The sequence below is a fragment of the Patagioenas fasciata genome, chromosome 1, assembly GCF_037038585.1.
Source record: "Patagioenas fasciata isolate bPatFas1 chromosome 1, bPatFas1.hap1, whole genome shotgun sequence".
In the NCBI taxonomy this organism is placed as follows: domain Eukaryota; kingdom Metazoa; phylum Chordata; class Aves; order Columbiformes; family Columbidae; genus Patagioenas; species Patagioenas fasciata.
Window position 1 is genome coordinate 61765288 of NC_092520.1, and position 23294 is coordinate 61788581.

The window sequence follows — 23294 nt, forward strand, 5'->3', positions numbered from 1 at the left end:
AATAGTTTTACTGGGTAGGGACTGACTTGCAGTGCCTTCATTTTCTGCTTGCACAGCTTGCCTGATGTGACCTGATGATTGCTTATATTGGCATCAATTTATTTGTTGACATCCCATTTTGTCTGTTTGAATCACCCATTTTATCAAGCTAATTTTCTGTTGTTACAATGCAGTCTTCTGATTTAAAAAAAAAAAAAAAGGGCTGCTCAAAATATGAATGTTTTTCATCCAGGATGTTTTGCAAGTCTCAAGGTCTATTTGCTGGTTTTTACAGACTAAACTGCTGGGAGTCTCAGCAAGGCAAAATTCCATTTGCAGAGGGCTGCACCTCTGCTGGGAGAACATAAATGTAGCCATGGGTGCATTTTAAAGGAATTATATCTAGGGATTGGATTCTTTATGTAAAATCAGAGCCGTCATTCCTCTCTTTTGGTCTAAATTAACAAATAACTGAAACTGAAGCCAAAGTCATGTTGTGTGACCTTTTGTTTTAATTCAGAACAGCCTGATTGGCAGCCCATGTGGCCGATATGACTGGATATAAAATGCTTTTTGAGATGTGGCCAAGCTCAGAAGATGGACATAAAGAAAAATGATTCCTGGCATTGCATGGAGCCCAAAAGCTGTCAAACCATCCTAGTGTGACTGTGTAGGCTTTGGCACTAAGGCCTGTGAAGTACCCACTGTATCTGTGGGCTTTTGGCTCTGGGAAATGCCAAGTCTGGAGAGGAGCCCATGATAGTTCCCCAAGTTGACATCTGACCCTTAGCAAAAGCAAAGCTCTGTTGTTGCAGTTTAGTGGCTGTGTGTGTTGGCCCTGTGACTTGAAAGAATTTACAATCCTATAGGTAACTAAAATGTGGCTTTTATTCTAGCAGTCTTACAGGATTTTTTTAAGACCTGCATAAAAAATCAAGGTGATAGCAGAGAAAGAATGACAAGTAAGTGTTTATGAAAGACAATGTGAAGGCTGCAAATTTAAGGATGAAAGAGCTACAGAGTGTCAAAGCTAGTGAGACTTTATGCAAACTGAAATTAGACCTTAGTTCATGTGACTGCAACAGTAATGTTTACCAATAATTGATTGCCATACTGCTCAAATGGAGGACTGCTTTGGACCTGTAAGGAAATTACTGTATCATGTTCAGTTGCGTTTTCCTTGTTAACCCTTCATAATAATACTTAGGAGTGAAGTAGTTCTTAACATTTGTTTTGGTTGGGAATGCAATTTGTGCAGTAGCTGAGACCAGGGAAGCAAAAGGAAAGTGAAGGTGGTATTTCTGTCCTTTCTGAACTTTCATGTAGATTCAGGTTAGGCTGCTAGTGATGTTTATATTTGGTTATTGTTGAGTTAGATTTTGTTTTGTTTGCAGATTAATAGTTTTGGCATTATTTAAAGGTTAAGTATTCATCTGGAAACTGTACTATTCCTTGTTTTCCAAAATGTGTCCAATGGACATATGCCTATGAGAGTATCTTCATATATTTATGCCCCAGTTTTGGCCATGAGTTCACAGTCTATGTATGCACAAATAGCTCCCACCTGGGCCCTACTTGAAGTTCTTTAGATGAAACAGATAACTGTGTTGGGATCTTAAGACTGAAATTCTTTACTGGGAGGATGAAGGGTATGACAGACACCAGACCAGTTGCTAATGTTTAGTTTTGCTTAAATGCCTTTGCAGTGTACTAACTGTAAGAGTTCCAGCAAAGGTCACAATAAATTGAGTGTGTACTCAGATGAAATAAGCTCTCACATTAGGCATAATGTAATGTTTCTTTTAAATCCTTTTTAGAGCTCCTTCTTTGTCAAAGAGAAAACTAAATATTTTAAGAGAATTAATATTACAAAATGCCTAGAAGCATAGAACCGTCACAAATTTTGCTAGAAGAAAAGAACAATCACCTAGCTATTTGCACTGCTGTAAGAGTTGTACGTAAGCAAAAAAGGTATGATTTCCTAGTAGTATGTGTAGATCATACGAATTAAACGTTTTCATCTTTAGTACTCCCCATACCCCCAACTCCTCTATTCCCCCAGCCCTCAAAAGCTGCCCTCTTGGTCCTCTCAGTGGAAACAACTATTGTAGTGTAAAGTACTTGTATCTCCTGGGATTTGGGATAGCTTTTTTGATTGAGAACAAACCAAAGCCAAGTTATAGGAAATGGTAATAGAAATGCCTTTGCCTGTTCTGCACAATTGGTGCTGCTGTTGCTGTGCTGGAGCACGATGGAATACACTTTAAAACATTTTGATAGCTCTTGTGTTCTCTTGTTTGAGAGCATAGTCAGGAACTGAAACAACTTTTATTTGAAAATATTTTTTCCATCTCCCCTCTGCTCCACATCTTTTCCTTGATATAATCTAAAGAAATCCCAGGCCAAAATGCTGGTTTCAGGTCTGCTACAGAAAGAAATTAAAGCCCTTGGTCCATGTACAGATGTTTTCATGGTACATCTCAGATCACAAAACTTAGCGTGTTATAATGAAGTGGCAGTAGTTTGAATTTCAACTGTGAAGCTCATACTGTCTCACAAGTATGTTTTACACTTTGCCTAAGGCAAACAACAGCATTTAACTTTTGAGCTTAAGCGTAGTGTGGTCTGAAACAGTGCTGATGTTATTAGGTACGTAGAAGGAGATGTCCAGCGACATTACCACATTCAGAGATGCGTTCAATGCTAAGGTGTCACTTGTCTCCATTCTGCTTTCCTGTGTTACATGTGATCAGATCCTCTGTGTTTTATAAGACTTGTCCAAGCATGTCTGAGAGTAAATAAACTGCTTTTTTTAAAATGCATTTAGGTCAAGCCGTGGTGCAACCTAGTTGAAACATAAGGATGTTTCCACTGTGAGTAAGCACAGTTGTGAAACAGTTGCCAACTTGTGAAGATAAAGACTCAGTCAATGAGACGGTTTCAGCTCCCACTCATACTATTGCCCTGGATGGTTGCCTAGTCTCCTTGCTATGATCCAAATCTGTGTTTGGGGATGCCCTGATTTGCATAGTATTGATGTGATAGTCTTTGTAGCTTTAAAGCCTCTATTGCTTGCTGCAACAGAGATACTGCTTTAGTTCTGACATGTCGTTTTGTTGTTTTGTTTTGTTTTGTTTTATACAAACAGAGGAGACATGCTGCCTCTGGTTAGTAATTCAGAGCACATTGTGAGCCCCTACTGTTTGTGGAGAGGTTGTGGAAGCAGAAGCTGCCAGAGAATCCCTCCCTGGCATCCTACGGGCTCAGCCACGCTGCATCCCTTTCAGGGACAAAGCACCATCCCTCTCCCATACCAGCCACCAGCCAGTTTGCTGGCAGATTCCTGGGGAGGCATACTGGAGGGAGAGAGGGTTTTTGCTCCCTCCAGGCTATATGCTCTGATGGGAAAGCTTCTGAAATTGAGCGTGTGTGCATTTCTGTGCTAGTCACAGTCCAATCTTTGATTTGCATATGTTTGGTTGCATGGGGCAAAAATGCAAGAACACTGGAAAAGCCCTGAATTTTCGGGGTGGGAGTAGTGATGTTTGTTTTTCTGGTTGTTCAAAGATGTCCAGATGCTTTAGTTGTAATTTACAGTCAAAGCAGATCCTGGTTTTAAATCTGAGGTAGTAGCTAATTTTTGTAATTAAACTAAGGCTACTACAAACTAAATACTGTGAAGGTTACGATGAAAGACTGTTAAATACAGTTAGAAATGGTGATGTTAAACCTGTAGCTTAGTAGGAGGAAGCAGAAATCAATATGCATTAAAACATTATGTTATATATACCAGACATCTATTCACCATATACTGGGAGGTGAGCAGCATTGCTTGGCTAACATGTTACCATGTTGCAGAGTTGCTATGGCAATATCAAACCGATGAATAAACCTCATCACAGAGACAGGGAGGTGAGTAAGTGTGAAATTGATTCAGTGGAACACAGGAATATGTGGGAGCCAAATTGGTCAAGATAAAATTCCTGGTAGGAAAATCTATTTCTTTCCACACTTTCAATGTTTTATTATAATGCTTTTTTTTTTTAATAAATGAAATCTTATAGGTATTTTTTTCCCATTGTAAACCCTTATGTATTTTTCATCTGGTGCTATGTGTGTGTTTCAACATAAGGTGTTTAAGAACTATATCCATGCATAATGAATATACCTAAATATAAAAAAGTACATAATGTGTTCTAAAGAAATAAAAATAATTGGTAGTCGTAAAATCTAGGTAAGATAAATTAACATGAGTTCTGTTATCAGCTGGAAGCTAATAATGTAGAAGTTGTATTTGAAAGCATGTTTTCAAATACATCAGGCTTAAACTTATTCTTTATTTCTAAATGTGCAGTATAGTGATATAATCCACAGAAATGTTCTAAAAACAATATGCATTTTTAATAGCACATAGATATAAGAAAAGAGAGATATCTGTGCTTAGAAACGGATTGTACAAATATTGATCATGCTTCATTGACCTATTTTGTGATTTATGTGACCAGCAGTATTTGGAATGTCTTAGGGAAAAAATCTTCTTTTTTCCCAATTATTTTAAAACATTCTGTGAACAATTATACTAAAATGTGCTATCAGCAGTATATTTCTGTTACCTAGGGAAAATAAAATACACAGCAGACATGTTTTTAATTAGGATTTCTGCTTTACTAATTCATCTCAGTTCAGTCGGATGATCAAATAATGATAAAGGTGTTAGTCCTGGGAAAGGTCTTGTTACAGAGGACTAGAAGGTTAGTTTGTTGTGAGTTACAAATGTTATAAACTTGTATTTGTTCGTGTAAGACATAAATCTATTTTTAGAACATATTTTAGGCTGACTGCTAGATTTGGGCAGGAAGCATGCTTCTGTGAGGCTCAGTGCTTGTAGTTCATTTGCTAATAATTTGATATAAGCTTGCGGTTTATTTATAGCTGGAGAAAAGTCTGACGTGTTACATGTGCTTTTCTTTTCCATTTCCATCTCCCTCCATGAGTGTATTTTTATGACCAAATACTTTTTATTTGTTCATGGAGAAAAATATTTATGATAACAATTCCAAATGAAACAGCATTAAGTTAAATTTTATTTTATTTTATTTTTAAGATGCCAAAATAGTCTTACATGCAGTCAATAAAATGAAGAATGTATTTTCTCTAAAGTACTACTGTGTCTCATGAAAGTCATTGTGCTACTGCTTTGGTTTCTTTAGTTCAAATCAGAACTGAATAGCTCAGTTTATTTGCAGAACAGAAACCAATATTAGTTTGTGTTTACCCTTTTGGCTTAGATTTTAGAGAACAACATCTGCCAAATAATTGGCAAAGAACTTGCTGACCGATGCTTTTTACATTGGGTTGGAATGATAAGGCGAAGAGAAACACAGGGCAAGTGTTGGCTGAACACTGAAGCCTTTGTGATTTGGAGTTTTAAAGATGGGAATAAAGCTCTTTTGTGACACAATAACATCTTGGAGTCCTTCAGTTACACATTTTCCTGCATATTTCCCTGCAAGTGTTAAGCTCTGACTAAATAATGATCCTAAACTCAGTTCATGTGATGGTTAGCAGCTGCACCTCTCAAGAGACTGTTCATTTGTTTTGTTTTCAGATGTGAACAGAATATTCAAATTAATTGAGAAAACCTAGATAGAGCAAGGTTAAACAGATGCAAAAAGAAATAATATAGGCCAGGAGCTAGTTTGTGTTGTACAGCAAATATGCATGAAGTGTCCTTCTTCATTTGTCACTGATCATATTAGCTGTACACAGTGTACAAGACTGGCCACACACTGGTACCCCGCACGGGCTTTGCAGAGGCAAAGTTGTCTCCGTTGAAGCTTCTGCCCTCTGTGTGGGGGGCCCAGACCACTGGTGTGACCTCCTTGAGCTGCGCTGGTCACGAGGCTGGCCCGGGTGAGATCAAGCATGCAACTGAAATAGTGGAAATGTTCTCTTGGAGGGAAGGTGCTTTCCAAAAAAGCTCAGTTTTCCACCATCTCCTTTTGATTTTTCTCACTTTTGGTGCGCGAAGTGCTGGTTTGAAAGCAAAGGAAGGTCTTCCAAGAGGTGTCGGTTTGGAAGCTTCCTAGGGTCTATTAGCAGGGTAGGTCCCACTGTGTGCAAAACTGCACAACCTCTGTGCCACTGTAGACAGTGGTTCACTTCCAAAATCCTTGGAAGCAATTATTAAAGCCCTGATTCTTAGTAAGACAGACATGGCTAAGAAAAAAGCTTTTGGGGCAGGGAAGGAAGAAGTATATCTTCAGAAGGCCAGAAGCTATGCCCCAGATCAAGTGGGTTTCTTTTCTCTGCAATGTATATTACTTCACCTTTAGCTTGTTTATTTCAGCTTTTATCTTCTGTAAAATGAAATTACTTAGGTTAGCTACCCTGAGTGAGCAAGCTATGATGGCTTTCTGTCCCCATCCATGAGCGGAAAAACAAGTCAAACTAGTGGTAACTCCTCTTCCTGCCCTCTGAAGAAGTTGGTGACAAGGGTCGATTTTGGCAGAACGGTGTATCCAGTCTTTTATCATCATAAGTGTTGCCTAAAATGATGTGTGCCACGTACTTCATCAGCAGCATTAGTGTCCCCTTGCTGGCAGCTCTCAGCCTTGCAGCACGATGCTCAGAGATACACAGAAACAAACTGAAACAAAAGGATGCAGGTTAGGAGAACTGCATGCAGGCATTCACTCTAGGTAATCAGTGGGGCTAGACACCAAACAATACTGGAAATTTTCCTTTCTTTGGTCTGCTTTCGGGTGTGTGATGCCCTGCACTGTGTAACTTCATGCCAGTCCTTCTGATAAAACTCCTGGGGGTGGGAGTAGTGACTGGATGGAGACAAGTGCTGTCTTTGCCCCAGTAGCTAACTACATACACAGTCCAGAAAATCCCGATCTGTACACTCTGCAAGATTCAGTAGGATGGAAATGGCATTTTGGGTAAATGTCTGTTTGCTTTCTTTTACACACATCTCAGCACTGATGTTGTCTCGTCCTGGTCTCTTCTGTTATCCCCTCTCTGCATTTGACATTGCTCTCATCTTGCTCCACACAACCTGTGTGCCAACAAGGGGTAGTGGGAGCAGCTGGGAGAGCCCAGCTCCCTCCCAGCAACCATGGATTACCTCAGCCCAGGGGTGTTAGAGTTTGTGAGCATGTTTGGTGCCAATAGAGTGCTGTCAAGCACAAATTCCTCTGAATAATATAGCTGTATTAGCTGAAATATTTTCAAAGGGTTGTAACCTCACTGGATGTGTAGCCTTGTGTAAGAAGAAGAACACTGTTCAGTGTCAGAAGGCAACATCACCTTCTCTGAAAGTCCTTACTGATGTACAAGTAATTGTTTCTTATATTCATTCATTCATTATATCCATTTAGCCTGTGAATTTTCAGTGGGTTTTATTTTTTGGGGTATAGAGAAGGGAGGGAAAAATAGAGTCTGACCATGAGATTTTTTTCATGAAAAGAGCACCATCTTAGCCTTTGATTTCAACCTGTTGACTTCTAGGTTTATAACAGCATCCTTGTTCTTTGGTTTCACTTCTTGCTTTCTTAGAATATCCTTTAGGAATATTTAATACAAATTATCTTATTTGAGCATCTCAGCTAACTTTTTGCTGGTAGAAAGTTTCAAGAGCAGCTCTTTGAGATTAAAGAAGATACTCAGGTGAAGGCAATTTTCAGTGTCCTAAGTGCAAGATGGGACACCCCGTTGGGACCACGCGTGAGAGCTGTACCTGCCCCAGTCTCCATCATTCTTTTCCTTGGAGCCTGCCAGTCACTCGTGATCTTGCCAGGGCTGTCTGGTGTGGGCAAGGAGCACAGAGCAGAGGTCAGGGAGAGTATAGGGAATGCTGAGAAACTTTTTGGCTGTGCCTGGGGAATGTGTATTTCTGATACCCACTGAGCAATTCCGGGTGAGTCTCTGGTCACTAATACCCTTAGTAGCTTCTTTGGGGTTGGTGATAGTCTCTTCCCAGCGCTTTTGGAACATCTGGTCCTCCTTGAGCATAAAAGTTGGCTTGGCAGCTTTTCTCAAGGTTTCAGGAACATGTAGCCATTCATTTGGTAAATCCCTTATGGCAGCCCGAGGTGCCAGCCACCACTCTTTCCTGTACAACTGCCAGTGGTTTCTATGGTCCAGCTTCAGTCCTCTTTGAGACAGCTGCTTTCCTCCATCATTCTTCTGTGCATCTGTTTGGTTAAGGCTGTATTTTCATAAGCTTTTCAGACAAGCTGCATTGCCTGCAGTTAATGTCTGTTTCTTGAAGGATTACATTAGCAGTTGATTTAATTAATTGATATAACTGTATTCTGTAAGCTTTTGTGCCAATACCTGCCACTTAAACCTGTTAGTTGGATGTACCTGCTAAATCGTTATCCTTTTGTACTGTACTGCTGTAAAATGAATAAAGCAGTAGAGCAGCTCATATGATAGGTTAGGTGGTGGAAATGAGAGTGCAGATACAGCAATGAGTTTGCCTCCTCCCTGGAAGTTTAAAAAGAATCAAAGCACAGAATCACTCATCTTGTGACTGAATCACAGTTCCAACACTACTTGGTGACTCTTTCTGCAGCCCATGATGCATCCTGCAGTCCTGATTCTGTATCTGTTGAGACCAGAGGACCACAGAAGTTTTTTGCTCCTACTTTCTGGCCTTGATTTTTAAGGATCAGGTGACTTGAAGACTGTCAACTCATCTGCTGGTACTTTATGCATTGAGCTGCATTAGTGATAGCTTGAGGGCACCTATTTTCTGACTTTTCAGTACCAGTATATTTGGTACTTACTGATTAACTTTAAATCATCAGATTTTTTTTTTTTTCTATGGTAGGGAACTTCGTATACTGCAAACTTGAAGGGGACTGGACTCCAATAGATCAAAAAGCAGAAGATAAATAAATTGGTCCCCATGTTCAGTGCTACAATAGACTTGCTTGTTTCATTTAAAAAATCAAGAGCACTAAACCAAATTTTATATCCTTTAGGGGTATCTTCTTACACATTTGCAATGCCTATAGCTAGCAGTGAAGCTCAGTTTTTAATTGTCTGCCACTTCTACATAAACATTTAGTGTCTGGTTATTTGTGGGAAAGTCACAGTTTCCTTTCATGGCTGGTGAGAACAGATGCTACAATACCTTTTTCAAGAGTGCACCCAGATCTAGGTGGAAAGGTCCTGGAGAGTGTTTCAGCAGGGCAGTGTTTTACCTGGTTTTGCAGCCTTCCTGACTATTCACTGAGCTGAGCTTTAAGGGATTCTGTGTTGTCTGTGAATGGTGAGGAGGGTGTGACCTGGATTACTTGGCATTAGAAAAATTGCAGGACACGCTTTTGCCAAATCAGGACTCTAATCCTGTATGAACTTCAACTGCTTTAATTACATGCTGATTACATCTTCCCTTTATCATTTCTATTAACTATAGCAGACTTCACTTGTTCTTAAAGTGCTATGAGGTATTGCCCTTGCTCTTAAAACCCTGCCACATTCCACATGATTGTTTGGCTTAATCTCCCTAGTGAAAATCGTATAGGACTTGAAGACTTCCATGCAAATTCAGTCTTTGTATATGAACAAAGTTTTTCGTAGAAGATTCAGGATGTCATATATAGACCTTAATATTTAGAAATATTAGACTCTACAGGCTGTGAATGTAGCTGTGTCAGCTGAAATATATTATGTTAAATAGAACAGGCATTGCCTGCAGTGAAGGTCATTGGTGAGAAGTTGTCACCACAGAATAGTTATATACTTCTTAGAGGCATGTACTGCTAAGTTGGTAGTTCTTTTTAAGTGGATGAGGTAATTTTCTTTGTGGTATTAAGCTGCGTTGCTAGGGTTATTTCCCCCTAGCAAATGAACTTCTGGCTGCTTTCTGTCTATATAATAATGAGTTATAATAATAATAACATTAACTGAAATGTCCATAGATGTTTGTTGAGCAATGCACTTGATTGCTGGGACACAAACTGATGGTTGTTTCGAGAATTTAAATTCATTCTGAGTATGTTGGAATTCTGTCAGATGCATCTGGGCAATGCAGCCCATTCCCTGTGCATCTAAAAAGGATTACAAAACCCACAATCATTTCATAGAAGAGTACTTATGGAATTTATTGTTGCTGTTGTTTTATAAAACTGCATAAACTTTTCCACATCCTATATATTCTTCCCACCACTTTGGACATGAGCTGGCAATGTGCACTTGCAGCCCAGAAAGCCAATCGTATTCTGGGGTGCATCAAAAGGATAGTGGCCAGCAGGTCAAGGGAGGTGATTTTGCCCCTCTGCTCTCTCTGGTGAGACCTCACCTGGAGTCCTGTGTCCAGCTCTGGAGCCCTCAGTATAAATGTAGGAGTACTTATATTTATACAGTGCTAATATACAGCCCTTCAAAGGCAACCATGAGGCTGACGTGGCCTCTGCTGAAAATGAGTTTGACACCCCTGCTCTAGATGATCTCTAAAGGTCCCTTCCAATTCAAACCATTCCATAATTCTGTGAGCCCTGGTCCTGGTTGTTTTGATTATGCATAAAATAAAAAAGTTACTTCTGTTGTGAAAAATATTCAGAGTGTAATTTAGAAATTGGGACAGCTGATTCAGCTACTATGTAAGTTGATCAGTGCATCTGAGAGGGAATGTCTCTCTGAGAAAGTGGCAATACCATAACAGGGCAGCTGCAGAGATCAAGTACCTATTGAGGTTATTCATTAGTGATTTATGTTGATCTGGAAGTATGAGAGGGATAAAGTTACTTTGTGAGATACTTTTGTTGTTGTTGTTTAAGGTGAAGAATGATGTTTTGTTCTGTAAAGCATTCTTTATATATGTGCATTTTTTCGTTGTCACTTGTCCTTCTGTTAGGGTGGAGAGTTTATTTTCTTCTGCACAGACTGCGTGTAGATATTGTGTAAAATCAAAGTGTAGCTATTTATAGATAAAGAAGGTGGGCAATCTAGTTCTGAAGCTGAAATAATGTAGAAAAAAATATTTTTTTTCTCCACACCCAAGTAGACAATTCAAAAGCAATGCCAGTTTTTGTCTTTAAAAACTGGCAAAACACTCAGGAGACTCCTTCCATCTTCCCTCTACCTCTACTCAAAAAAAGCTCCCTGTGAACCTCTCCAGATCTTACATCCTGGGAGACCTAGTTTAAATAGGAACATTTACTCAAAACTAAATAAAATATAAGATCTTCGTCGTATTTCCTTACAGCCTTTATCGAAACCCTGAGGACAGTAAGGTTGCGCCTTCTTAAAATGAGAGAGTTAATACTCCGCTCTCACAGAGATGCTGTCAGGAGAAATCTGTTGCGACATAGAAGTATAGACTGGCAGCTTGCCCTCTGAGCTCAAGAAGGCATGGCATCATGCCCAGAATCTTTTTCTCAGGGCTTCAACTTTCTTTCACATGGCTGTGCAAAACCAGTCAATGCTTTCTCCCAACCTTGCTTCTCCTGCTGAAGACCCATCTGTACTACCTAGAGGGTTCTGTTCTGTTCTTTTCAACTCAGAATTCACTCCTGCTCCTTGTTGTCAGCTTTCTTCCTCTAGCCAATGCATCTTAGCATCTTAACCTTCTTACACAGACCAACTTTCTTAATTCAGCTCAGCTGTTGGATGGCTTTTCCAACCTAGTAGTACTTTTCGATGAGCCTCAGGTAGGGGGTAGCTAATCCTGTGGTAATTGCTGAAACGGCAGCCTGGCTTGCCTTATTATAAATCCCACCATTCTGGAAGAAGTTAAATGATTGTATGCTTTGGTAATACATGCTATATAAATATCTAGAATCTGATTTTTTAGACAGGTTCAGTTTTCTCTTAAGTGATTGCATTGTCAAAAGTTTTCATCATGCTATAAACAGTAACTTTTCAAAATAATTTTTTTACTGTAATGAAAGGAATTAAGCTTTCTTGGGATTCTGTTTCTAATGAAGAAGACAGATTAACAGTAAGCAAGGAGGTGACACTAAATAGTATGGGAAGAAGGAAAAATACCATGCAGTTGGCATTTTAGAATGATTCAGAGTGAATAATCAGTCAGCTTGATAACCAACCAGAAGACAGAACTTTCCAATGTAACTGGTTTAGTTGTGTTCATTTCATTTTCTAAATAAAACATTGAAAAAAAATTTACAATACTGAAATTTGAGAGAGTATTATAACTTTAGAATTAGTAAAATATATACTATGTGATTTCTTAAAATATGAGCTGTGCTCAGTAGATCAGCAAGAAGCTGATGCCAGTTAACAAAAGGTCTGTCATAGACTCTTAAGCTTGCATCATCAAAACCTGCCTGACTGATGCTGCCAGTTCTGAAGTACTTTGTTTTATCTTCCTGCAATATTTGTATGGTGTATCTGGCTAGTTCTAGGCAGGACACAAGGGCAGGTGGCAGTGCAGCTACCTTCCTTAACAATGTTAATGCATCAGGTATCGCATTTCCATTGGAATTCGTTCATCTGGCAAGGGATCTGCAGTCCCACTTACAAACTATTACAAACAAGAACTGTCTCATGCATGTCACCCTGGGAGAGTCCAACATGAGTTTTGACAGGGCTGCACTATCAAAGGTCTTGGAGTCACATCAACAATTCCCTGATATTCTCAGCTTAGTGCGTAGAAGCATCAGCCAAAAAAGCTGTTAAACTGTTGGGCATCATCAGGAAGGGTATTGAGAACAAGACAGAGAATATCTACTCTGTATTTTGCTGTGATGTACAACTTTGATGTGCTTGAATCTTGACAGTGCATTCAAGTTAGGTTTCCACACCACAGGAAGAGTAGTAGAGGAGCAGAGAGGGGGCCATTAAATGATGACGGGGAAGCAGCTGTCCTTGAGGACCAGCATGGCAGGGATTACTCATTTTGAGGAGAAAACTACTGGAAAAGATGAGTGAAGTTTTAAAATGATAGCGGCAGAGCTGTCATTCACCATATCCTGTAGTACTGAAACTGCATGACATTGAAATTAGGAGGTGATTTACTTTAAACAGATGAAAAGACTTCAAACTTAAATGCTACTGCAAAGGGCTAACATTTGTTACAGGCATTTGGGAAGCTTTTACAGGCATCATGAGTGTTTGATATTCTGGACATCCTAAGGGAATCTCAACCTAAAACCTTTCAGTTTGACTCACACTCTTTACTGATTCACAAAACCAAATAATGAGCAACTGATATCACTTTTGGCCACAATACTCACTGCCTTTTGTAGTGAAATGTTGTCCTTTTGCTCAGAAATATGCTTTATTCCAGAAGAAACTCACCTTAGATACAAAGGTTGTAGCCTCTATAACTACATCATAATATCAAACCTTCTATTCCCAAGCTAGTTCACGGGGAGCAAGTTAGACAAAGAAAAATGTTTTTATCACCTAGAAGTGGGCAGGTAATCTGAAGTGATTGAATTGGTGTAGTATAAAAAGACACCATCAGCCAAAATAACTTTGTGTTTGTAGGCTTTCTAAATGGAAAGTAGAATGCAGTGGAAGTCAGTGTGAAATGGTAAAACCTTGCATATACAGTTAATTAGGTGATGAGCATCAGGTTATAGTACTTCATTTTATAATTTTGGTCACATGCTCATGCCAGAATATGCTAGGCTTTTCAACACTCTAAAACTGCTTAAAAGGTATACATTTATTGTTTGGGGGGTTTTGATTTTTTTTTTTTTTCTTGTTTGTTAGGGGTGTGTGGTTTGGTTTTGGTTTATTTCATCTAAGTACTGGAAGCTGCTACTTCTTATAGTGAATTATGGAATAGCAATTCACACCATTGATCATGAGATGTCTGTTTTTCATGTTTCTGTGAGAGTATCAGGATCTAAACAAATTTGTAGTTAATGATGAATATCCTTTCCTGGAAGTTAACATAGAATGGGCTTTTGCAAAGTCCATCAGCTGTGGAGCTACTTAAATGTCAGTTGTCCCATAGATGCTTTTTAGTGATCAGCTGACAGCATGGACTTCAGCATCAGGAACACAAAAACTAAACAAGGATCCTTTGCCCCATGTGATATGACACTAATTTGATTGCTTGAATCAGTGCTATCGGTGAACATTTTCTCATTGGTAAAAGTCATTGCATAAATAGAGGACAACTTTTAAAAACTAAGTACATAGGTGTTATGGGTGGAAGGAAAATAAGGGGTTTTGCAGTATTTGCATTCATGGTGTATTTCTTCATGTGGAAGACATATCTCCAGGTATGTGACCAAGTATGAATGGTTGAAGTATATGCTTTCATTAAGATAAGCTGTTACAAATGTCTCAGACCAGCACCTACTATCTCTGTTTCACAGAGACTTCTACAACCATCTTAGGATATTCATACTAAGGTTCCTTCTTGGTTTGGACTCAAGCCATCCAAGAGACTATTTGAGCCTTTAGGATGAAGATGATAGCTGTGTATTTCTACTGTATAACATGACTTTGTTCAACAAATTTGAAATCTGGTGTCAACAAAGCTGCTCTTTATGTGAGACATAACTCATGGTGTGATGTCAAGTACTCAGAGATCTGAGAGCCATCATGGACTAGGGATCATCTTTTTCAATCCATGTTTGCGAGCTCCCATACAGCATAAAATGTGGAGTACAGTCGAAAGCAACTCTTACCTTCTCTTCATCCACTTAAACAGACTGTTGAGACTGCTGTTGCTTGTTTTGTATCACTAAGGCAATTTCCTTATTACTGCCTCCTTTCTATATTCTTCTTGCACACACAGCATAAGTTCAATTATGACATTATAGTTATATGCAATATCTGCATATTTTCCCAATGTGATCATTTGAGTCTATTGAGATCTGGTTTTTACTTCTGAGTTTCTATGAAAGACAATAAATATATTTTAAAAAACCTAAATAAATACCAATATTACTTATGGGACATAGAACTGTAATTCTATCCCTCACAATTTAATTTTGCTTGTTCTTTTGGGATCTGTTTCAAGATATTAAACATCCACCTGGGTTGCATACATAGTAAAAAAATAAAATCTCTAGTATCCACTGAACCGTGAGATTATAACTTTATCTACCTGTTTTAAACCATGTGCAAACAGAGCTAATTTCAATGCTGATACTATTCACTTCATTGCTATCTTATTACAGAAAGACTAATGGCATGTAAAGGTCTCTTTGCTTGTTTTGATGGAGATTTGTATATTATTGTTTTCTTTCCCATGTCTTTTATTCACTGATAAATCATTACATGCTTGCTGTCAAAAAACAGAATCCTCATTCCTGATTTGAAAAGAACGGTTTTAAAATCATGCTTCTTTCTCTGTGTTGTTTTTTGTTGAACTTTTTTTAAGATAAAAGAATGTACAAGAGGAAAGGCATGAATTGTGTAAGAACAGAAATGACAGCATGCAATGCTCATGTGAAGAATGAGCTGAGAACTAAACTAAATTGTCACATAAGAAAAGGCTACTTTTGGACATGGGAATTGCCACGCCAAACAACAGGGTGTAGTTAGGTCGTTGCAGTGGCCTGTGACTGCAATTTTGGTAGGAAACTGGGAAAAGGAGAGATGCATAAAACTAGTAAGCTGCTGTTTTCAGTAAAGACTGAATAATGGTAACTGAGGGGAAAAATAAGACTAATTCCAGTATTAGCGGAAGTAGTTTTCAGCAGAGTCTGCTTCCAGTTATATTCAGATATCATTGCTATGCACATATCTCAGCTGGGAGAAGGAGGAGATCCTATGGCATCGTGTGCAGAAGCTTGAAAGGGGGAGATCAATGTTTACAAGGTTGTGGGGAAAAGGAGTTGATCGAGACTGACTTGCGGCTTATGGCTGCATTTTTCTCCCAACTTACCCCTTCATGCTAAATGAACTTTACTGTGAACCACATTTTCCAAGGTTGGGGTCAAGCTGATTGCCAAAGGAAGCGCTGGAAGATTGTCAGCTCCCAGCTCCAGGTGTCAATCTGCGCTTCCCCGGTGCGCACAGCCGGTGGCATCCCCTGCGTGTGTGCTCCCACCCGTTAAAGCAGATGGCAATGGGCAACTAATCTCGCTCCCAGCCTCACATGCCTGCTGTCCCTGCACTTCACTGGAGCTCTGTGCCACCATTTGTCTTTTTGCCTTTCACCTGCATGAAGTCTGTTCGCTTGCGTGTCCCGGACATGTATTTTATCCCGTGGAGGAGGAAAATGGCTACATGTGATCCTGCAGTTCACAGAGTTTGGGATGTCGCTTTCCCAGATACACTAACCAGCGGTCACTGCCAAAATGCCAGCCAAAAGGCACGTAGCCAGTTGTTGGCTAAGGTCTGTCGAGATAGCCAGTTTTGTGACTCTTTTGGAAAATCTTTATAAAGCAGCCTCCCTTCTCCAGCCATGGATGAGGGATAGCAGCCTCTGCAGTTAGGCTGTCAGACGGTATAATGATGAAGATCTGAGAAAGCAGCAGCCCCCTAAATTTGGGGCAGAATACCCGCACAGTCCAGCAAAGGTTCCAGTAAAGCAAATCCTAGCTTTTCTATCTGCAGATTGTCGTAACACAGAGACTATCCAATGCTGTTTTCCAACCATCAATTAATTTGTTATCTTTTTTTCTGACACTGTAAAGGTAATAAAGAATGGTTAAATCCTCTTAGACAGCTGTGTACATATCTGGTGTTAGGCAAGTAGTGAAAGTCCTAACTACCTTACTCTAGAGGTGGTAGCTGAGCTGTGTGATTTTGTATAAACTTTGGTAGAATACTCAGTGTGTGTTAGAAATGGATTTTATATCTTTATTAGCTCAGTTTTGTGCAAAACATAAACTCTTAAAAGAAGTCAATATCCTCTTGTAAATATTAATTATAGACAAAGAGATATCCTTCCTTTATCTAGTGTCTATTTTTCTGAAGGAGGAGCCGTAAACATATTTAGTGTAAATTATGTTGGCTCAGAAGAAAATTAATTTTTCAAAATCTGTGTGTTGATTGTTTATCTCTTATCAACTTAGTGACTTTAAATTAAAAACATTGTGCTACTGCATCACTGTTATTGGGGATGGACAGTGAAGAGTTTGTGATTTGTTGTTGTTGTTTGTTTTAGGCCTCTTCCTGCACTTTCAGAAGTTGATATGAAGCTTGCTGATCATAGCTTTCGGTGCTTACACGGTGGTCAGTTTCTTCCACTATAATTTAGCATAGCATTAGCTTTGCCATAAATAGATGAATCTAATTTCTTAATCAAGTGGGAACTTTAAATTCATAGAATTACAGTATAAAGTTCCACATAGGTCAAGTACTCTGACTTGCCTTTTTTTCTTTGTTTTAAACCTCTGAACTTTCCTCAGTTGCATCAACACAGAAATTTCTTAAATTAGGTTTCTCTTATTATTTATTTTTTTTCTTTTACGTTTTATTTTGGTCATCTAAATTTCTAGTTTCTCTCTTGTGGAAATAACTGATATTTGGAGGCAAACATGGTTAAATGTGATGAAGATTTACTTCAAAAAATTATCACCATGACTCAAAGGATCCAGAGTACCTCACCCTAGAAAAATCTTTCCATTCTGATAGGTACTCAGCACGGCACTTAAATTGCAAATCATTACATCTTTTTGATACAGAGTTTACTATATCAAGTTATTTTGGAATCAGAAAGGTTATTAGATTAGATTGAATAGCTGGATACTTCAATATTGTTAATTTTTTTCAGATACACTGTATGTTTCCTAGCTTTTTGCTGTGCTTACTCATTTTACACATCCATGTAAGTTTTGCGAAAAAAAAGCACCAGTTTTGAAGATGCTTTATTTTCTATCAGGACATTTGAAAATACATACTGACATCTGGAATACAGCTTAAGACCTGCTAGCTACTGCTCCTATTTCCAGTAATAGTATGAAGCGGATACTTTAGAAGGGAATATAAAACCAGGACATTTGTACAGTGATTATTTTTCTTTTCTAGGGGTCAGTCCAGGTCAGAGTACCTGGATACCTATAAGTTCTTCGTATATGTATTTCTTTAAACCCTCACAGATGTTTTTAATCCGATTTACTTTTAAAATGCACAAAATCATGTGTCAAAAAGGTCCAAAATGTATTGATGTGCCATGAAAAAACCCACAGTTTTATTGTAGGCTTCCTGCCTGATACTTAAGGGCACTGCTTTTTTTAATATTATGATAAACAATAAAAAATATTGTCCTGTTTAGTAGTATTTCCATATTCAGTGTCTTTCTCTAAATAAGCATCTATCTCAGTATTGAAGTTGTGTTGTGCTTGGACTACATGTATCTTGACTTTCTGTGGTTATGCTATATTTGTGTGGTTGGAGTGATTTGAACTGCATAGGATATTCAAGGTGTAGACGTTCTGGATTTATGGAGTGTGTACTAATAAAAACGACAATATTAACAGAGTGACTTAAATGTAAGTACAGAATATTAAATTGAAATATTAGTATAAAATAATGACCTGGGTACGAGAGCATAAACAGGTGTAAGTGAAACACCAGTCCTGTGATTATGTCCACATGGTCTCCCCAACAAGGTCTTTTAGGTTCTCAATCAGTGGATGGCAGAAGCTGGACTCGATTGCTCTAGAGGCCAAAGTGAGTTATGGCTTTTGAATCTATTTGGATGTCTGAGTCTGGCCAGATCTAAGACTAGACTTATGCGAACGTTTACTAGTCTTGGATTTGATAGTGTCATGTGGGTCCATTTCAAAAAGAATGAGGGTATTGTGTTAGGTGTAAATACATGTTAGGTTCCTCATACATTAGATTTTTTTAAATGTATGAATTACAAACTGGGTTTCCCAAGCAACTGTGGCCACCTTGTGGATTCTGCAAAAGAATATTATATTTTATGTTATAAGAAAGTAGCTAGAACAGTTTAGATAAAAACTATTGTCATTGTTTTATTTGTCCTGATTAATAACTTACAGTCAACACTTCTTTTTTTGTTAGAAATGTATTCTTGTTAGTAGATGTAGTAGTACTTCTACTACTAAAACTGTGAAATATCTGCTTTCTGTGATAAGGTTACCATTTTTCCATCAAAAGATTCCTGAAATTGGTAACGTTTTGCTGGGAAGGGGGAGGAAAGAATATTTCAGTCATGCTGTAGGTCTGCCTTGATATTACGGTTCTTTAATATCTCCTTCACTTCTTAAAAATAGATTTCTGGGAAAGAACTCAATGAAAGTGTGGTGAGTTGACCTTGTCTGGTTGCTGGATGCCCACCCAGCTGCTCTCTCACCTTCTTCAACAGAATGGGGAGAAAATGAGAAAATAATCTTGTGGGTCCAGATAAGGACAGGGAGATCCCTTTCCAATTATCATCATGGGCAAAACAGACCATGATGCCACCCCAGCAGCCCACCCTGCTGCCACTTACCGTGTAAATCCAATGGAGAAAGCAGAAGAGGTCTTCAAAATCAAGCATAGAGTTGAGATGAAAACAAATAGATATGAATTATCTATTAATATACAAGGGCTTGAAATTAGAGATTTCCAGACTGAGTTGATCAAAAGCGGGTATTGTCAGTCAATGAAAAAAGACCAATTTTGCAAAAACTGATTGCATTCTAGACAGACCATGCAAAATAAATATACATTTTTGTCACTCCACATCCAAATTGGAAATGCTGTTGTGTAAAGATCCGGTTTATTTTGAGAACACTTACCCTACTGAGATTCTGCATGGTTGCAGTCTTTCTTCCCAGAGCTAAAGATAAGAGCATCCCTGGAGAGGTGCTACTCTGTACCCCACTTCTGAGCCAAGGAGCCTGGTGGATCCCTGAAGAGAGACTCTCCACTCAGAACATGTATCATAAAGTATATGGGTCCTTTAGGAAAACAGTTCAGTGGGAAAATGAAGCTCAAATGGTAGTTTTTATATGTTAATTGTAAAAAATCTGAATAAAGTTGTGGCTGGGGAAGTAGGGAGATGAAAGTCCTTTGGAAGAAAAGGAGAGGGCAGATCCTGTAGTGCAGGTGGCTGCTCCTCTGAAGAGGACTGCTGCCTGTGAAGGGGGCAGAGGTCTTCTGTTGTTATTGACTAGACGAGGAAACTGTCTGGTCTTGACATCTGCTTGACTGGCTGTAGGAGGTTGCTTACTAAGTCAGTTCAACTCACCAAACTGGCGGTCAGCTGACTGGTCCTAGCCCCCTACCCTCAAAACAAAAAACACAACAGTTTTCTGTGATATGGGGTTAATGCGTTAGATCACTTTAGTGAGAGACTGGGAGTCACCTGAGCTAGTCCAAGAGAAGAGGCAATGTTATGTTATTGGGACAGGGAACAGGGAGTGTGAAAAGCAGGGGTAAATGAGGCAAAGCAGGATATTTCCCTTTCAGTATCAACCTTTTTGGCAGGCCTGTTCTGTTGCAGCATTTAAGTCTATCCTGAGAATTGCACCAGCACAAGTGAAACTTGTTCACCTGGTGAATGGAGCCTCAAGTGGCTCAGGCTGTGCAGCCAGAACAGGTTCCTCCTCATGTACAGGGCTTCCACAGCTGTCAGGCCTCTGGACACCTGCACTCAAGATAATGAAAAGCTTCATGATCTCTAGCTCTGGTGGAAGTTACACACTAGGGATGTCCTGCATCCCTGCTCATGGTTAGCTCTTCAAATTTTGGGCATGTTGGTACTCCAGGCTTCCAGCCGCCTACTGGGAAGTCAGGCAAGATTTCCCTTCAGTTCTTTGAAAGCTAAATGCAAAGTAGTTCATTAAATCAGATTAGATTCAGCTGATGGCTGCTTTCAGTGTGACTCTTGTTTTGCTAGAGGATTTCTGAGTGGTTCTGTTTCTAATAATAAAAGCGAATATTCATGGAATCATTTTGAAGTGGCTGCCAAACTGGAATAGTGGGGGCAAAAAGTAGTTTGAAGATGTAATTTGAAATGTTTATAAAGCCTGTTACCTGAAAGAAACTGGACAAGGTGATACAGGTATCATGTATCTTATTTCCCTGTCCAATATACTTCTCTCAATGTTGCACTACAACGATGAGCTGTGATCATATGACACTGTAGTAGTGGAAAGCTGTGTCTTGGTAAGGCCAGACAGATATAAAGCAACTCATCAGCAACTCAGATAGGATGCTGCATTAGGGATATACCAGGAGAAAACATTCAGGGTTTTTTGTTTTGCACACCCCCCGCCCCTGCCCCTCCCCATTTTTTAACTTGTGGTGTACTGTAAATCAAAAATAAATTCCAACCCCAACCATTTTTTGTTCATTTCTTCCTATTATCATTACACGCAATCTTGTGTTATAGACTCCGTATATTTCTGCTGTTCATTTAATTTCTATGTCTCTTGCTCTTATTAATTTAGATGATTACTAGTTTCAAATTCACTTGTGGTCTAGAGACTTTTCTATATCTGCGAAACTACAATATTTTTTTGATCAGAGAATTTTTTTCACTACACTTAACTCATGAGCTCATCATCCATAACTGCTTCACATTGTATTACAGCTGTCCTAGAAGATGGTTTTGCTGATTTCAGATCTTTGAGATTTTTCACCTTAGCTGACATGTTTAAAAATTCTTGATTGGGCAGCTTTAATAGCTTTTTTTTTCAGTTTGCATGGTTATACCTGGTAAGACTTTTTTACTTTTCTCTTCCTAGGTTCTGATTCTGACTTCTGTTTGACTGAATACAATAATTTATTTTTCTTTATACTTCCACTAAACTACGTAATTCTTGAAATATGAATCAGTCTTACGTGTTTTTTTTGAGTCTGGGTTCCAAGGAAGAGCTCAAGATGCAATATGATGGTTCAGAGAGCATATTTGTAAGTTGTTCTCAAACTAGAAAGAGAGCCCATGGATCAAACTGAAAATATATGAGAGGTAATATTCCATGGATATGCCTTTCTTTCAACTGCTTGAATTTTAATAAGAACTTAAACAAAAAAACTAAAAGCTTGATGATTTTTGATAAATGTGTGCTATACTGCCCAAAGATTTTTAAAAAAGGTTGAGGAGGCAACCATACAAACACGCCTGGATCCAGATCCTGCGGTATCCAGCAGACATTATTTGCCTTAGGTTAATTAAATTTAAATATATATCATAAAAGCAACATTATCAGTAGAAACTCATGTGGAGGATTCCCCGTAACTGGTACCTTCCTTCTGGTACCTCAGAGATTTATGTGAAACATTTAACACATACACAACCTTCCATTAACAACACAAGAGTTTTCTGGTACAATTTGACCTTTAAGAAACTTTGTTATAAATGCAGTGGGAAGCGGCAAGCAGTGTTGGGAAGAGCATTAAAGAATGGTGTGAGACAGAGATCATAAATAATACTGCAATCTACATCACGAGCAATCTATCATTTCTCTCTATGTTTTAGTTCCCAGTATTTAATGCTGTGGGCATGTTTTCTACTGCTTGTTCGTTGTGCTTTAATATTATGCCAAGTTTTCTTTCTTAGCAGTACTGGTGTGTTTCTAACCACTTACCATGGTTTTAACTATGGTGTTACTGTCTTATATTTGGGAGATTTTGGGGTTTTGGGCCTGGTACTGGATGCTTGCAGCTGGCCTTATTTTGATCTCTACAACATTATGGGCAGGAGCTTAAAAATGTTGGCGATGAAGTGGAAAAGCTCAAAACAGTCTGCTGAGATAGGATGTGCTAGCACACTGCATTTGGTATCACTTTTGGAGGAGGAGGAGGTAAGAGGGGTATATCCTTTCCATCTTCGCCTTACACAAGTTCAAAGGGAGACTGATCGTGTGCTCTGAAGGGGAATGCGTTAGGTGCTACTAAATAGAGCAACATATAAGGCTCAGGAAATGCTATGAAAATAGCTGAAGATTAGGTGAGTAACAAGGACAGAATGAATGCTTGCCCTGCTATTCCTTTTTCTAGATGGAGCTAGATAGGTGGCTTAAGTGGCTCAATATGGTGACAGTGACATACTTGTGTATCCCCAAAAGAAGCAAGGACAATTATGAGAGTGTAGGGGATGATGATGCTTCTCATTCCTTAGGGCACACTTTGTCTTGCGTGGGTTGTTCAAAATGCAAATTTTTGATGAAAATTATCCACTGAAGATAGAACTTTCTCAGAAACACTATCAAAATAATCTCTGCAGCATTATCTGCCTCTGAGCTTCCCCTGTATGCATAACTCATACATAAAAGGCTTATGTAATTATTTCAATTTTGTGGAAGACGACCGAGGTACAGTGAAATGACTTGTCTGAAGTCATGCAGGAAGTTTGTAGCAGACTGAAGGAATTGAAGAGGCTGAGGAGTGTATCAGCTAGTTGGAACTCACTCTGCTATGCGTATGCTAATGCTGTACACTGCTGGTAGTCTGTAACTGGCCAA

General features: G+C 38.9%; 1 protein-coding gene across 2 annotated transcripts in view; it reads left to right on the top strand.

Annotated features, from left to right (window-relative positions):
- MYO16 (myosin XVI) overlaps positions 1–23294 on the top strand; it is a 377675-nt gene that overhangs the window by 27418 nt on the left and 326963 nt on the right. The window contains exon 1 of one of the 2 annotated variants that reach the window (XM_071807294.1): positions 3904–3965. The exons of the other annotated variant lie outside the window; for it this stretch is intronic. The gene's annotated coding sequence lies outside the window, so the exon portion shown is untranslated. Of the gene's footprint in view, positions 1–3903; positions 3966–23294 lie in introns of those variants that run through there. 2 annotated transcript variants of the gene reach the window in all.